We start from the raw sequence: 18,010 nt of genomic DNA, 5'->3' as shown, positions 1-18,010 counted from the left end.
AGTAATTAGCAAATTAGATACTTTCTATATGCTGTGTGAAGTTTTATTTAAATATTTCTTGGCAACAAATATTTAAGGGAACAAACAAGATCTCTGAACTCATTCATCTGTTCAACAGTGATAACCAAAAATTTGATTACCCTTCTCCGCTGTGCACTCTTTCCGTCTCTCTTCCACTTTCTTCAGCTTCAACTGTGTGTGTTCGACTGCGGAGCAAAGAAAAAACGTGTATTCAACCAAAACCAACACTGACAAACCGAAAAAACAAACATTTTTTTTAAAAAAAATGGCTTTGCTAAAGCCGTATTGTAAAACGGTTTTCCTATAATTGTTTTATGTTTGAAATATATTGTAACGCCATCAAAATAATACATATAAATCCAACATTCATGACATTCATAGACACAAGAGAATGAAACATGTTCCCATTTATCAGAGTATTTAGTACAAAAGTATTACATGTTGACAATAAAACTAAATGCCCTACGGGCTTACAATTTTCCAAGCCAACACTTGGTTACAAAAAGGAGAGTTCTAACTCTAAACACATTAAGCCCTTGGCTTGTATTTACATGTAACACCAAAAATAACAAAATAATCAAAAAGAGTTTTCAACTCCCAAGATCTTCCAAGCTACATCCTTGGAGGTGGCATAACACCTGAACCTGAAAATGATGTCCCATATAGGGTAAGCCAACGCCCAGTAGAGATATGTTAAACATAATATGAGCAATAACTAAAACATTAGCATTTTGACAAATGTTTAACTCATATAAATGAACATACATCTCTTTCATAACTTATCCATATTCACAACACATTTCAATCTCTTTCCAGTTCATTATCTAAACCAATTTATAGATGTGGTTCTCTATTCATCCGGACAGTTCATAATGAGCCTACAACTCATATTAAAAATACTCCAACGATTCAATTTCAAATGAGACTACAACTCATATTACAATACTTCAATTTATCTACATTATGCAAACACAATTAGGATTTTGGGACTTTCACCCTGGACACTCCGGCCAACTTAATTATCACTGGAGTCCATCCCCTATCTCCTTCCAAATCCGGTTTAGGAGTCTATCCCCTATCTCCTCCCAAACCGTGGAGTACATCCCCCATCTTCTCCCAAATAATATACATATACAATGTATTTAAACACTTATCATATACGATGATCAAGCAAAGCACATATTCAATGTGTTATTTCTTCCGTCATATTCAATGGCATACTCAATTGATTGGTTATAATCCACCTAATCATCATGCAGTGTCTACAACACTCAAGACTATCCTCTATCGATAGCCTAAGACAATTATTTCTAAACAGATAATAAATTATCAAACAGATAAACTATCTACAATTTCAAAGGTGAGTGATTAATCAATCCAACTCCGCCATTGAATCTCATAATTTCCCAATTTCATTATTTTCAACTCAATTTCATATTTCCATAACTTTTCCAAATTAATTATACAAATTAATTCATCACAATAAATTAGGACTTTTCTCTCCCTTTTCTCAACATTGACCCAAAGATCCAAATATCATCAATAAACATCACTAACCTTATTTTATGACCCAAAATACACATGTATTGGTCAAACGAACAAAACCCCTCTTTATACATTTTGAAACCCTAACACCCAAAACTTTCCAACTTCAACATTAAATCAAAATGACCACAAGTTTATGTCAAAGACCATAAATATGAGTAGTTATCCCTACCTCAAATTTCAGAGCTCAAAGGAGAAAAAGAAGAAAACTCAAGATGCTCCAAACCCCAAGATGCTCCAAACCCCAAGATTTTCGGATCAAAATGGAGGTCTTGCAAAGCTCTACTACTTTAATGAAGGCACAAGGGTTGGGTCTCACTAAACCAAGATCAAAAAGTAGAGAGAAAGAGAGTCCTAGAGAGAGGAGCTCTCAAATTAGGGTTTTGAAAAGCTAGAGAGAGAGAATGGCCCGAAAAAGTGATTCAAAATGCTAAAATTCGGACTGATATAATACACAGTCCGCTCGAGCGTGGAACGCCTCGCTCAAGCGTCAGACACAGACTCACCCTCGAGCGTGAAAAGCGACGCTCGAGCGTCGAATGCACACTTCCAGAAGTTATGCAGACGAAGGTCCCCACTCGAGGGTAAAATTGGACGCTCGAGCATTCGATGACCTGCAGAGAAAAGTACTGAGGCTTGAATAATCCCGCTCGAGCGTCAAAATGCCCGCTCGAGCGGAGGAGCAAAAACAAAAGGGCCCGCTCGAGCGTGGAGGCCAAAATCTGGGCATCAACTCTTGGTTTCTAAACACAACCAACCTGTTTCAAACCTGCCTAACACATCCCAAACTCAAGTATAAAGAATTAAAGGACGGAGATGTGATAAAGACACAAAACACATCCTCAGAACCGAATCTGAAATACAATAAATTAGGAAAGGAAAACCGGAATTGCTATATATATTTTCAATATAAATATTTATCTTCAAAATTAAGAATTTAAAAACAAAAAATATTTGGCACAAAACGAGTTTCGCAAAACCATTTTAAATTAACGAGAAATAATTACAACTTAAATAAATTATGCAAAAAAAATTTAATCTTTTTTTATTCAACAAAAAGGGTACTGGAAAAGCCATTTCACCCAAGAATGGGAATAAAGATAGGCACCCACTCTAGAGTGGGAATAAAGTTTTGAAAATGGCATAGTCATGGAAATTCGCTAGGCCAGTTCATGTAAAAAGCGTGAGCCATAATAATCAAATCACTCTGTTTGATTTGATTATTATGTATTATTATAAATTATTGTTACATATATTTGATATTGGTCTATAAAAAATAACAATCACTCTATTTGGCTTGATTATCTTTAAAATGAGACTAATAATTAAAAAAAAAATTTAAAAATATAACCAAACCAAACAGAGTAATTATTATTTTTTATTATATATATTTAATATTGGTCTCATTTTAAAAATATGATTGATATCTTTTTATTGGTATTAATTTTATAAAAATAAAATTTATATATATTTAAAATTATATATGTTTTATTAAAATAAATATAATCAATAAAATTAATTATTTTTATTTTTATTTATTTATTATAAGTGTGTGTGGATGTGTGTGAAAGAGAGAGAGTGGAGTAATGTGGGTGTAAGTGTGTCACAGAGAGAGAGAAAAGAATGTGAGTGTGTGTGATGTCTGAAGCTATAAGCCTTATCTTTTTTTTTTTTTTTGGCCACAGGGTCACTGCTGTAACCCCCTATTGTGTTTTTTATTGTCCTTAAAACGACACAGTTTTATCTTCTTTTTTTTTTTTTTTTAATGTTCTTACTATATTTTTTGGCATCATAAATTATACTTTGCCCTAAACCTTAAATCCTAAACCCTAAAATAAAAATAAATAAATTTTCATAATTAAACCCTAAACCCTAAAATAAAAATAAAAAATTTATCCCTAAACCCTAAAATAAATAAAAAAAAAAATTAAGAATTAAACCCTAAATCCTAAATCTTAAAATAAAAAAAAAATTTAAGAATTAAAGTAAATAAGTGATCATTTTATATAGTTGATTATTATTTGTTATTATAAATTATTATATATATTTAATATTGGTCTCAATTTTGTAAAATAAAATTTATATATATTAAAAATTATATATGTTTTATTAAAATAAATATAATGAATAAAATTAATTATTTTTATTTTTATTTATTTATTATAAGTGTGTGTGGATGTGTGTGAAAGAGAGAGAGAGTGGAGTGATGTGGGTGTAAGTGTGAGAGAGAGAGAGAGAGAAAAAAAAAAGTATGTGAGTGTGAGTGTGTGTGATGTGAGTGTAAAATTAAGTTTTTTATTTTATTTTATTGAAAAAATGTTTTCAAAACACGTTTTTATGTTGCGCGTTTTTTAATTGTGTTTTATTAATTGACGTGATAATTAGTAAATGCGCAATTTGTAACCGCACGACTTTAATTGAAAGCGCGTTTTCTAAACACACTTTCATAAATTTATTTATTTTGTCTGTCTAAACCACAAAAATACAGAAAATGTGTTTTGTAAACACGTTTCAACTTAATTTGGAAAATTCGGTCAAACTAGACTTAGTTTGAAAAATAAATTAATGTAAGGGCTTAATTTGGGAAAAGCCCCATCTATATTTCCCAAGTTCATACCACGACACAATGCATGCCACCAATTCCCATTAAAAAAAAAAAATTTGAAATGCATACCCTAGCACAGTATTGCAGGTCAGTGTACTTTGCATCTACAACATTTTATTACATATTTTTTTTTTTGTAAAAAGTTTAAAAATTATCTCAAACAATCATATTTTTTTCTCTATTTTTTTACTCAAAAATTCAAAAATCATCCCAAACAATTTTTTAATTTTATAAAATTTTTATTTTTGTGATCCCCTGGATCATGCAAATAATTTGCCCAAAGTAGCTTCCGAGAGAAGTTGCCATACTCCTAAAAAAATAAAAAAATAAAATAATGGTGTTGTAGCCGATGATCTGGCACGATGTTAGGCAAGATGACTAATAATAAATGATAAAGGAAGGGTTTGGTAGAGTTTTATAAATATAATTTGAGAATTGAATTGTATTTTAAGTTTGTGAGTTTTTGAATTATGATTTGAGTGTGGAAAATTTATTTGGTTATGAGTTTTGAAAAGAGTTTTGAATTGAGTGTGGAAATAGTTTTAAAAACTTATTTCAAATTGTTATAACTTATAACCAAACATACTACTCAATACTCTATTAAAAATTCTGATCAAAACTCATAAATAAACTCTTTTTAAAATTCAATTAAAAAGTTAATTATAAAAAAAATACATTAATCATTTTTTTAATTGAAAAAATTACAAAGGAAACTAATTTTTTTTATAATTGAAATAAATATTCAATTACTGATGTCAAACAAATTTTGATTTGTGTATTTGATTCGAATTATTTTTCTTTTCATATTTTTCAGATAAAATATATTTTTTTATTTTTAATAATTATTGGCACAAATAAGTTGTTGTTTATTGTTTTGCAATGTTCAAATAAATGGCCAAAAAATATTAACAAATGATATAGGAGTGAAAAAAAAAAATCGAATATCTTTTTAGTAGCATCTACTCAATTTATCACACACAATTCAATTTTATTTGATTTATTAATTTCTGCACAGTGCCCATCATTGATGAAACTCATCTTCATTGATGAAGATGAGTTAGAGGCTTGGTGAAGCTTTACGAAGTGAGCTGATCAACATTCATTACCATTCTGCAAAACAACCCAACCCATGCATATGTTCAACTACCTCCATTATTGATAAATGAATCTTAAAACCGTCGACCACCTACACCTACTATCAAGAATTTCTTCAACTGAAACTGAGTCTATAAGAAAGCCTATACCAAAGGCATTTTGAAGACAAACACAGAGGAAAAATTGATTAAAAATTCAGTGAGTTGTAAAGGAAAAGCCAACAGAGCCATCACAGATCATCCAAACAGATCACTCACAGAACCCCACTACCACCAGTCAACCTCCAACTCAACCGGCAGGTGAACTGGTGGGTTATCCAACCGGTCAATCGGTTTCAGTTCAGTCCAAGCCTCAGTTGAAACTTCTTCTATTCTGTTTCCCTATTGCTTACATTTTCACTCCATTTCCTTACTTCTCACATCAGAAATTTCCCACTTCCAAAACCCACCATTCATACTGTAATTTCCCACCTCCAAAACCCACCATTCACACTGTAATCATGCCTAGAATAAAAAGGAGTGAGACCCAAACATGGTGAAACCTCTAATTCGAGGCAACCACACCAACAACAGCAACAACAGAGGGAGATTAAACTGTATTTGGCTTGAGACAAATTAATTTGGGGATGAAGGTGCAAATTAGTGAGATATATATAACCCATATATAATTTCCAGGCGAATTTGTGATTTACTTACCTCTTTGTTGTCGTTGTTTCGTTGCCCGGAGGGTGAATCTTCCACAACGCACAAAGTGAAACTCCGTTGATTTCTAGGAGCTAGTGGATGTGAATTTATGGGTGGGAAGGGTGTTCACTAGCATGGTAACGATTTGAAGCTCACAGTTCAGTTCAAAAGAGAGAAGACGAGACCCGTGAAGAATCTTGAGCTTTGATCTTCAGCTTTTATTTTCTTTGCGTGAATCTTTTCAGAAATAACGAAGACTGAAGAGAGAGAAAATATGTATGTTTGGAAGCTTTTCATAGTGGAGATTGAATAAAGGGAGAAATGTGCCAAATGGGAATTCGAATATCATTTTGAACTCTGTGGTAGAATTGTATTTTCAAATCTGTGTCCAAACGTCTAGCGCAAATATGAGGGTGGAAATATAGTTCGCGAGCCTTACCAAACATAGCCAAAATCTTCTATTTCATATTTTTCAAAAAAAAAAAAAAAAATTCAGCAGTTGGTCATTCCACAAAATATTCGGTCACTTTTAAAAAATAAATAATAAAATATTTTATAACATATAAATAGTACCTTAATAAAGTGAGATAATGTAGCAATGATAAAATTTATTTTGTAGTAACCACCTGAAGGACTGATTTGAAATGTTGGCTTGTTAACATAATCTCAAAAGCATGATGCTGATGCTTTTAGCTATTTTAGTTAAGAAAGCCTTCCAACCCAAGTTCCTAAATACTTTTCAAGATCCTCTAGAGTGGCCTTTCTGAAGTGATCTCTTAAAGTGGAAGATTCAACGGCTCAAAATAAAACTAACCAAAACGACTCGTTTTGGTTAGTAATTTAAAAATATAAAAAAAAAACTAAAGCTTTAATTCAAAACATCTGCAGATCTGATATATATCGAAGCATTACACAAAGAGAGAAAGACAGAGAGAGAGAGAGAGAGAGAGAGAGAGAGAAAGAAAATGACTGAGAGGAGGAGCTCTTCCTACCTGCCCCCGACGCACCGCTTCCACTCCACAAGCTCTATAGTACTATTTGAATATGGTGATGAGATCTCAAAGTTCATACCTGTTTGCAAGAAATCATAAAAGGAGAGAGAGAGAGAGAGATGAACATTCAAAGGCACCATCGACACTCATATGAGTTTGAGAAAATCAAAACCACCACCATATAAGCTCTTGGTAAAAGTGACTGAAATACTCAACAAAGTCATTTTGATCCACAACTTATAAAAAGTCCTTACAAACTTGAACATACATTATTAAATCTTTGTACGAAGCCAAGCAATGCCATAAAATAGTGGGTAGCCTTTTCTCTTTTTTCCTTTATGTGATAGAAAAAAATAGTACCAATCAAGGGCATGGTGTGCAAGCCCTCTCCCATACTACTAAAAAAAGTACTTTTTGCGACCACTATAACCGTCGTAAATAATAAAAAACAATCGCAAAAAGCCTTTTGCGGCGACCCATGTGACGGCAAATGGGGATCGCGAATATGGGGGTGGCAAATACATTTTGCAATGGCAAAGCAACAATCGCAAATTATTCATGACTGCCTAGACTATTTATAGCGACCACTATTTTGCCATCGCAAAAAACAAAAAAAAAACACTAACATGATTTTTGGCGACCATCTTGTTTCCATTGCCAAAAATAAAAAATAAAAAATAAAAAATAAAAAATAAAAAATAAAAAATAAAAAATAAAAAAATAAATCCATAAAAGTATAACGTTAAGCACTCTAGGAATAGCAATGACAAGAATTCAGACAGTATAACATTATAGTTTAATCAAGCATTCCATTTGAGTTTCAAAATTGGAGCCATGTGTGAAAGTTATTACAACTAAAAACTTGAAAAAAGTTCTTTTATGAGAATAATACAATCCAAATAGAATGCTAGTAAAGTCAAAATCAACAATGCTGGTGTTCACCATTGTACAAGGTACCGGTTGAGTTCCAATTTGTTACCATGGAGATATATGTTCCTCAAATCCAAGTTTGCACCTGATCAATACACATTATGAGGGGGAATAGATCAAAACACAGAGTACCCAATTTCTAGATCTTTCTTTAGATATAAAGCCTCGAGCAAAGCAAACATTGCAAAGAAATTATAGAAATCAAAATAGATAGCCAAAACACAACCCAGATGCCATTTACAAAACAGAACGAGTGGTTCTAGATGGAAACAGCTATGATGAGTGCATGTGCCTCTCTTCTGATGATAAACCAGCTGTGCCCAAATTTCTAACTCAAATATATATCTTCAGTAACAAATGATTTCAGATTAGATAGATGTTAGATGGAAAACATGATAAATAATATGTATTAAACTCAGAAATTTAAGGTGCAGGTGTACCTTTGGAAATTTTGAGTGATTCATATAGAAAAAGGTAGTCATATATCGATTAAGAGAAATACAAGAAGGGTAGAATCAAGGCTCAACTCCTTCTATTTTTAACACAAAAGTACCATCAAAACATATCTGAAATGAATGTTTAAAACTTCTAAGAGCACGTATTTGAAAGGAAAAATAAGAGAGAGTTGTGTTATGGCTTACTTGATTACCTAGTGAAATGTTTTCACAATTTTCTCCTCTTTTCCTCTTCTCTACTACCAAAGTTCACTCTCTTCCTCTTCTTTCTTTCTCTCAACTAAATGTGTAGGTGTGTGAGTGTATGAGATGTGTAACATGTGGAGGGTGGTGGTGTTTTTATAATAAAATTGGTGTAAAAGGTCCAAAATGCCCATTGGTTGGAATGGAATGGAATTGAGATGTTTTTAGTTGGAATGTAATGTAATGAGGGATCATTAGGGAGCCTAATCATGTATTAAGGCATGATCTACATAATTACAAGTAGAACCAAGATAATTACAAGTACAAGACAACTTTCCTTGAACTATGGTACCGAGGTCAAATTTTCCTCCATGAATCATGCAATGTTGTTTCCAAAAGTACACTACAAGTGTATATGCTAGGGTGGTTGGCCATGTGATATAGATTTGAGGGTCTTTGCTCATTTGTTTATATATATACACATTTTAGATATTTTAAAAAAGGATTATAATATTGGGGGTGTGCTTTTATATGTATAAAGAATGATTTGGGCTCAAGATGTAATTAAAATAAAATGTGTGGGTTTGGAATTGATTAGAATATCTATTTCAAGTGTAGTATTAATTAAAATAATGTTAGAAAAAAATAATTTGGTCCGAATGATCGTGCTTTGAATTAAAGGACACACAACCGAATGAAAATGATAAAAATCGAAAATTAAGATTTTAAGCTACTAAAATTTGAGAGCTAAATAATTAATTCTAGAGTGTTAGAAATGATTTCTAAGTTAACGAGATCTATTAGGGTTTGTATGGGTTCATCTGTGATACGTTTTCAGTTCTAAGGTTAATTTTGCGAATAAACAGGGAACTAAAGGCTTTATTATAATAACTCAAAAGTAAGGGTCTTACTAGGATTTACAAAATTTAGGGGTCTCATAAGAGAAGTAGTGGTTGTGATTTTGAGTGGTGGTTTTGCATGGAATAAGAAGTTGGTTGTAGTTTTGCATAGAATATGATGGTGGTGATGTTGGTTGGTTGTGATTTTGTATGGAAGGTGATAATAGTGAGATAAGAGGAGAAATAAAAGGTAATGGTGGTGGTTTTGCATAGAAGGTGATGGTGTTGCATATTTATATAATGAGGAAGAGAGAACCTATGTGATGGTCCAAGAGTGTAACCCATGTTCTGCTGCACTACACCATTCTGTGTATATATATGGCAATAAGGATGTTTTGGTCATTTGTCATATGTTTTTGGGTGGAAAAAACTACTCCACTCACCATTCATAGTCGTGCAACACACGTTTTGTTTAAACAAATAGTTCCATCGAAAATTACACTTTGGTATGAAGTATAAGGGGTTTAAGTGTTATAAATGAAATTATAAGGGGGCTCTGTGTTTTTTAGGCAAACCACAAGGGGTTAAATTATAATTTACCCTAAAATAAATTATTGTAATTGATGAAAAAAATTTGAAATAATTATAGTTTCTCACTATTATGTTTTGAAAAAAAAATGAAGAAAAAAAAGAAAAAGATAAGAGAATATGTCTCATCTATCTTATTTTGATAGAATAAATAAGAGAAAATATTTATAAAAAAAAAAAGGAGTAAATTACAAACACACCCCCTGAGGTTTACTTAAATTACAAATTACTCCATGTGATTCTAGAAATTACATTATGCCCCTTAAGGTTTTTAATTTCATAACAAATAGGTCCTTTTATTAATAAATCATCAAGTTAATTAACAGTTTTTAATAATGTTAAATTTTTATTTCAATTAATAATTCAAATAATTTTCTTATTGTATAAGTGAACAGTTAGAAATTTCACTTTTTCAATTAATTCTATTAAATAAAAATTCTGATAGGGAGGTATTTGTAATTTTCAAACCACAGGAGACAATTCATGTTTTAAACAAACCTCAAGGGATGTATTTGTAATTTACCCCCAAAAAAATGTTTTATTTAGTTTTACCAAAATAATCTTTTACATGACTAAGTTATTTTTCCACATTCTTCTACTATATGATAATTTTGGTATTTAATAAAAATTTCATTAAATCCATTTCTTTTCTCACTAAATCTCATCAGTTTTGGTAATAAACAAAACACAATTTTGGTGAAAGTTTTTTCTCGCCCTATCTCTCACAATTTTTCACCCAGTTAACCATTTAAACATGTTAAAAGGTTTTCCATTCTCACAATGCTTTTATTTTCTCACCAAACGCCTCCATCCAAACAGAATGTTAGAAATGCAACCTACCACAAAAATATATAATTTTAACATAAAATTTGATAATTCAATCACAAAATATGTAACTTTGTTACAAATTGGTGTAATAAGGCTTGTTTTGGCAACTCAGCTAAAAGTCTTTTTTTTGACTTTATTTAAATCACATCATCTCTCTATTTTTTTACACGTTTCTTTTTTTTTTAAAGTTAAACCAATTTTTAATCTACTTTCCAAAACAAGCCAAAATGTCTATAATTTTGTGATTGATATTACAAAATTTTGTGACTTTGTTACGATATTTTTTTTATTACACTAATTTATGATAAGATTACTCATTTTGTGATTACTGGTACAAAGTTTTATGATAAAATTACATGTTTTAGAGTAGGATGCATATACAAACCATAACATTTTCTTATACTTTGAGAAACTGTCTATTTTCTTTTGTATTATTTCCAACTAGTCATTTGATAGGGGTGAACGCGGGTCGATTGCGACCACAGAACCTCCAATCCGCATCCGTTCGCTAATTCGGTAGATGTGGATTCAGCGGATTATCGGATGGATGCAAATCGGTTTAGCAGTTTAAAATTTTATAAATTTTCAACATAATTCAATGTGTGCATTTCCTCAAAAAAAAAAAAAAAAGTATTATAGTCAGTGACTTAAAAAAGTATTACAATCACTACATGCTTTATCTAAAGAAAGAAAATTTGAAATTTTAGAATATTACAATCACTGCATGTCTCATCTACATATTACAATCACAACATGCTTCATCCACATAAAGTATTACAATCTGTGGTTCTTAAAATATAAAAATAATTCAAACCATCAAAACCATGAATATAGCAGTAGTAGAGATTGTATGTCTCATCTATACCTGTTTTTGAAAACAAAAACCAACCAGCATATATCATCTTTTTTATTTATTATTTTTAGAGTTAGATTTAAAACCAAAAAATATAAATAAATAATAAATTTATTTTTTTCAATTCAAAAAATATATTCGAGTTGAAAACCCTTTTTCCAACAGAATATTTAAACTCTTTTTCAATTGCAAACACAAATAAAATATCAAAATAAATTGAAAACACAAAGTCTTATAAAATATTAAAGATGCTCAAGGTTTGACAGTTCGGTTGCGGCTAAAAGAACCTCAAATCTGCCATCCGTCCAAAACTAGGCGGATTGAAAAAAATCAATCTGCAACCGTCCGCTCGTCATCACTCATTCATCCAAAATGCAGCGGATTGGTTTGGTTCGATCTGTTTGGGCAGATCGGTATATCCGTTGCTCACCCTTAGATAGTATCTTAAATATAGGTAAATTATATCGACACCCCCTGAGGTCTAATTTTAATACAAATTTCCCCTTGAAGTTTTGGAAATTACACTACTCTCCTGAGGTTTCAAATCATATTACACTTTTGTCCATTCTGTTAAGCTCCGTTAGGTGAAGTAACAGTTTTGGATGACATCAGCACTAAAATGGTCAAAATGCCAACTTTAACCTTAAAATTCAACCCAAACCCAAACCCAAACCCAATCAAATAACCTAGGGGTGAGCATGGTCCGGATTGGACCGGATTGGGATAAAACCAGGACCAATCCGTTATTTACGGTTCCTAAAAAATTGGAACCAATCCAATCCATTTAAATCATGGAACCAATCCGAACCAATCCATTTAAATACGGATTGGATCGGTTTAGGACCACGAATTCACATAATTAAATAACAAAAATATATATATAACACTTGAATTTCATAAAAATATAAACATAGCGCTATATTAGTTCCATAATAGCAACATGTTTTTCTATAATAACGACATACTGTTCTAGAATTTAAACAACCATAAGAAAACTGGTTTCACCATAAGTATTTAGACCATTGCAAATTAAAACTTAAAACTAACAAACAAAAGTAATAAAAGAAGATATTATACGATTTTAGGTTTGAGTTTAGATTTTACATAGAATAAGAAAAGATACTATGGGGGAGGATGTATAATAAAAATATAGACTATTTGTATACGGTCCGGATCGGTTCCAATCCGGAACCGTGGGATTTAATCCGGGACCAATCCGTGAACTACGGATTTTTAATTATTCAATCCGGAACCGAACCACGGATTCAAAAAACCAATCCAAACCTATCGGATTGGACTGGACTGGATCGGATTACGGATTTCACGGATTCCTTGCTCAGCCCTAAAATAACCCACCGTTCACCCATTTGTAAACCTAATTCAGAGCTAAAGACAGGAAACGAAAGGAAGAAATAAAAGAGGATCTCGACGTGCAAATCGATTCTTCCATTATCGTTCGTCGCGATGTTGTAGCAGTGGGGTATTGCTCCATGGTAGAAGAGGTGCTGGAACTAGAAAACCCGATGACAATAAATCTCAAAAGCTTTTGTATAGTGTGGTTTTTGTGATAGTGAAGAGGTTGAGTGTGCAACATTGAAGGTGTTGGTGATCTCTTTCTTCCTCTGGATTTTTTTTTTTTTTTTTGGGTTTGTTTAATGTGGTAGTAGTTAATTCGGTGGTGGTTCATGCTTGATTTGGTAGTGGCGGGGGAGAGTAGGTAGTGGTGTGGTGGCGTGGGGTATGGTGGAGTAGGGATGGCATAGAAGAGTATAAGAGGCAGTAGTAGGAGAAGAATCTCATACTTCAGGTGTTTGATGAATTGCTGAAATGAACTGTGAAGAAGAAAGGAATTAAGTTGTTGAACATAACTTTTGATATGAATTACCATTCAATTCAATGGGGTTATTGATTGAGATGCAAAATGTTGCAAGTGAGATGTAACAAGTTTGCAAAATTGAATTTGTGATTAGATTTATGAAAAAAAGATGATAAACCTATTTATTATTTTACACTAGGAGGGGCGGATCTAAGATTATGTCTTTTGAGAGCTACTCTATAGTTTAAAAAATTAAGAACTACTCTACATAATTTTAAAATTATTTATAAAAAATTTATGGATGCGAATTCTTATAATTTTAAATTATTTTAAAAAATTTAATATAATATATGATATTTTTAAAATTTTTAGGCTAAGGTGGCCGCCGCCAAGCCCCCCATAATCCATCACTGTACACTAGCACATGCACTTGTCATCCTTTGATTTCAATTAGGTTTCAGCCACTATAACCTCTGTTTTCTCCGTTGTTCCGACGACCGACATTTGACTACCCATCTCCATATTTTTTCTCTCCCTCCCCAAATTACACACAGAAATACATCTCTATTATCTCTTTCATTTTCTTTTACCGACCACCACTGACGCCTATGATTTATTTATTTATTTATTATTATTTTGGGTAAATAACGCCTGAGATCTTTAGCTCCACAATTTGGCATTTTCTCTCACTTCCTCCATTTGTTTTTTCTTTATCTAAATTGACACTCCATGAACATGAGTGGTTTCGATTATGGAGTGATTCACTGGAGTTTTCATTCAGGTAAAGCGTTTATGCAATCACCAGATTTGTGAACACCTCTCTCTCTCATTTATAATGTGCGATTGATTTGTGTCGAGCTTGGGTTCAATTTTGATGTTGAAACCCACTTTGGTGATAGCTGTTACCGGTGAATCATGGAAAGGGAAAGGTGATGGGAAAGAATGTTGCGTACTGTGTGAAGGTGGAGATGAAGAGATGGTGTTGGAGTGTACAAGTTGGGTAGATTGTGGGTGGGTGGATGGGTGGGTGAGTAAGACGAGGATGGTAATATATTTGTTTGGATGTCTTAAATAAGTGTGTTTTTTGATTTTTTGAATTAAAAAGTTGAGAAAAAAAATATGATTGTTTGAGATAATTTTTTGACATTTTCTAAAAAAGTATGTATTAAATGTATGATTTAGTGTATAGGAGAAGGGAGAGAAGAATAGGTCGTACACTGGGATAGAGTAGTGGGCGACTAGCATATAGGATATGCTTGCCTCCTTTTCGGATATTAAATTGGACGGTGATGTTCGGTCTGTGGGGTTTTGTTTTGATAACCGGAACCGTTCAATATGTAGAACTCGTCAAGTACTATATACTTGTAAAAAATTACGCTGATCGGATATCGATGGCTATCTGATCAGATTAGTTTTTTGTCAACCGTTAACTATAATACCATCTATTTTTTTTATATAAAACTGATTTGATCATGTAATTAGTGATATCCGATCAACGTGATATTTTAAAAATATATAGTACTCGACGAGTTTTATACATTGAACGGTTCAGATTATCAAAACGAGACCCGTGATAGCCCCCACAAGCCGAACAACACTGTCTTTAAGCTTGCCTCCGCCTGTGTAATTTGTTCTCACTAAAGTCAGGTAAAGGCAACTCACGTCAGAGTAAGTTGTACTTTTTTTGTGTAAAAATAACTTTTTTTATAATTTTTTTTGATGAATAATGATATCTTTTTAACTTTTTTAATAATTTTTTAATTTTTTATATTTTTTTAGAGATGTCAAATCAAGCCTAAATTCATATTTTTAATTGAGGATACTATAGTTATTACATTTTTTCTGTTCCCTAGGTTAAAAGACAAACACACGGGTGAGTGTAATTTTCAAAATGTAAAGGAAGAATCTATATTAGAAGCAAACTTCAAGGATGTCCTTGTAATTAACAACTTAAATATATATCATTTTTACAAAAAAAAAAAAATCAAATCGATATGGTAATTAATCTTAACTTATTTTGTCTCTAAAAAAGTAAATTATTTTAAAAATATATTTATCATTCATTTTTTTAAACAATATGATAAAATAAAAATATTAATATTATTGGATCAAATTATTTATTTATTATTTAATTAGTCTGTAATTGATAAAAAGTTATTTAAAAGTGGCTCCGTATTATTTTAATAGATCTGTGTGATTTTAAAACAAATGTATTAAATTTGGTATGAAAAATCAGTCGGACTTTTAGTGCTAAATTAATTTAAAATGTTACAAACTAAAAGTTGCCGTTTGGTAATATTTTTTTTGCCTAAATAAGTATAAAAAGACAAAATATATTAAATAAATCAATAAGATAAAATATCATATTCAAACCATAATCATTTTATTTTTTCTCTCAAATTATCACATCCAAATAAATAAATCAAAAATAAAAAATTCTTCCTAAACAAAACTAATTTGGTCAGGTTAAAAAAAAAAAAAAAAACTAGGCTAAAGTAGCTCTTCTAAACTAAGCCAAAGTTATTCAACATTTGGGCACAGAAAAAATTGAATAAATGTTTGTTCAGGCATAAAAATTTCAACAAACCTCAAATTAAAAAATAAAACCTTTATGCATGGGAGGTCAATGAGGTGTTGATGGATAAATTTTATTTATAAACTACAGTAAAACGTGGTTAGCAATTGGAAAATGTTTGGTAGTTCAAAATTTTGTTGTTCAAATTGTTCAAATCTGTCAAAACGATGTCGTTTTACACTCATTTACACTCAAAATGACGTCGTTTTAAGTGATATGAGCCATTTGAGCCACGAAATCTTGAACTACCTAACATTGTTGGTTAACAATTACACTTTCTTTAAAGCACGCTTTTAATAAACATGGTTGTTAACAGTGGTGTAAAATCAGTTCAGCCTACTTGGCCTTGGGCCCAGCCTGGTCCAAGCCCATTCGTGTTCCCATCGACAATCAGGTCGGGCTAGTTTTCAAAAAACTAGGCCTAAGCTAAAGCTCAAGCCAACCCAAGGGGTAATCAGGCCTCTGGATCGGCAGGCCAAGTTGGACAAATTTTTTAATTTTTGTTTTCACCAACATAACTTGAAAATAATGTTGGCCATCGGTCCGGCTAGAGCATGGCGTAGGCCCAGTGGGTCGGGTTGGGCCGGACCTTAGGCAAACGGATCATTTTTACATCCCTAATTGTTAATTACATTTCCTTGGTGTCTAAAAAAACACAATTACTGGCCGCATAATATTACGTAAACTAATTTTCTTTATATATTAAATGACATAACAGAATACGATGTAAGTCATAATTAAAAAATAATTTGAATTATAACTAAATATTACATAAAGTATAACTAAATAATTGTTAGTAACCAAATAATATCATTATTAATATCACAATGTATCATAACTAACAATATAATAAGTCATAGGGTTGGTTTGGAAAGTAGGTTGATTTTTTGACTTTTTTAGCTATTTTAACCTGGACTAAAAAGTTTGGTTTATGAAGGATTTTTTGAATTTTTGACTTTTTTTTGTGAGAGAAGAGTGTAATGATTATGGGTTAGATGTGATATTTTGTTTGATGTGGCTAAAATAACTTATTTTATTTTTAGTGATTAAAATAGCTAAAAGAATTCACAAAACCACTTCCCAAACGGTGCCATTATCAAAGATACAAAAACCATAACTAAATGGGTATATAATAGATATATCATAAAATTTTCATAAAAGATGCTATTAGCACCCAACGCTTTTCAAGGGAGACGTGACTACTTTGATGGAAAAAATTGTCTAATGTTATATAAATAAATGTATCTCACAAATTATTTTTTTAATTTTAGTTTTCAAAGTTTCATTATTCAACATTTTTAAAGTAAATTTATTTATTATATTTTAGCACACTCACAACCAGCCGGGGATGTAGCTCAAATGGTAGAGCGCTCGCTTTGCATGCGAGAGGCACGGGGTTCGATCCCCCGCATCTCCATTTAACATTGTTAATTTTTCTGTTTTTAAATCCAATTTTTTTTGTGCTTAAAAAAAAAAAAAAAAACTCTTTTTTTTTTTAGTTTTTCCCTTTTGAAAGTTGAAATGATTTTTGAAAATTCCAAAAATATATATTTATTTTTTAACTTTTGTTAAATTAATTTTTTTTATAATTACAAAAAAAATCTGGGTTTTGACCCTTGTAGCAAAATAAATTCTAAATTTTTAATTTTTTCAATTTAAATCATAATTTTTTATTTATTTTCAATTTAATCAATTGTCTATTTCATTAAGTAAATTGACAGAAAAAAAAATTTAGCTATTGAACTTAATATATGTCTAAAATACCATTTTATTGAGTTTAACTAAAATACCCTTTTCTGTTAGTTTTATTTGGTGAAAGAAAGCAGATGATTTAAATTAAAAAAATAGAATTTAAATTGAAAAAAATAAACTCAAATTTATTGTGTTACCAATGTCAAACCTATGATTGTTTATTTTTTTTTGTAATTACCTTTTTTTTTAATTCAAAAAATAAAATCATAAAACTCAAAACCAAATCAAATTTTACTTAATCAACTTACTG

The 18,010-nt window shown here is 31.2% G+C and overlaps 1 long non-coding RNA gene and 1 other non-coding gene across 2 annotated transcripts; one reads left to right on the top strand and one right to left on the bottom strand.

The window, feature by feature from the left end:
* Window positions 1-405: 405 nt before the first annotated feature.
* LOC145821275 (uncharacterized) lies at window positions 406-6,216 on the bottom strand. The gene is made up of 2 exons (XR_014363300.1): window positions 5,962-6,216; window positions 406-665 (listed from the first exon to the last, which is right to left on the bottom strand). It is a non-coding gene; the product is annotated as an uncharacterized LOC145821275 (long non-coding RNA).
* Window positions 6,217-17,352: 11,136 nt separating this feature from the next.
* Window positions 17,353-17,425, top strand: TRNAA-UGC (transfer RNA alanine (anticodon UGC)). The gene has a single exon. It is a non-coding gene; the product is annotated as a tRNA-Ala (tRNA).
* Window positions 17,426-18,010: the final 585 nt, after the last annotated feature.

This window comes from Camellia sinensis, chromosome 3 (genome assembly GCF_055761805.1).
Source record: "Camellia sinensis isolate YWXY chromosome 3, ASM5576180v1, whole genome shotgun sequence".
In the NCBI taxonomy this organism is placed as follows: domain Eukaryota; kingdom Viridiplantae; phylum Streptophyta; class Magnoliopsida; order Ericales; family Theaceae; genus Camellia; species Camellia sinensis.
This window is presented reverse-complemented; position numbering and strand designations above follow the sequence as displayed.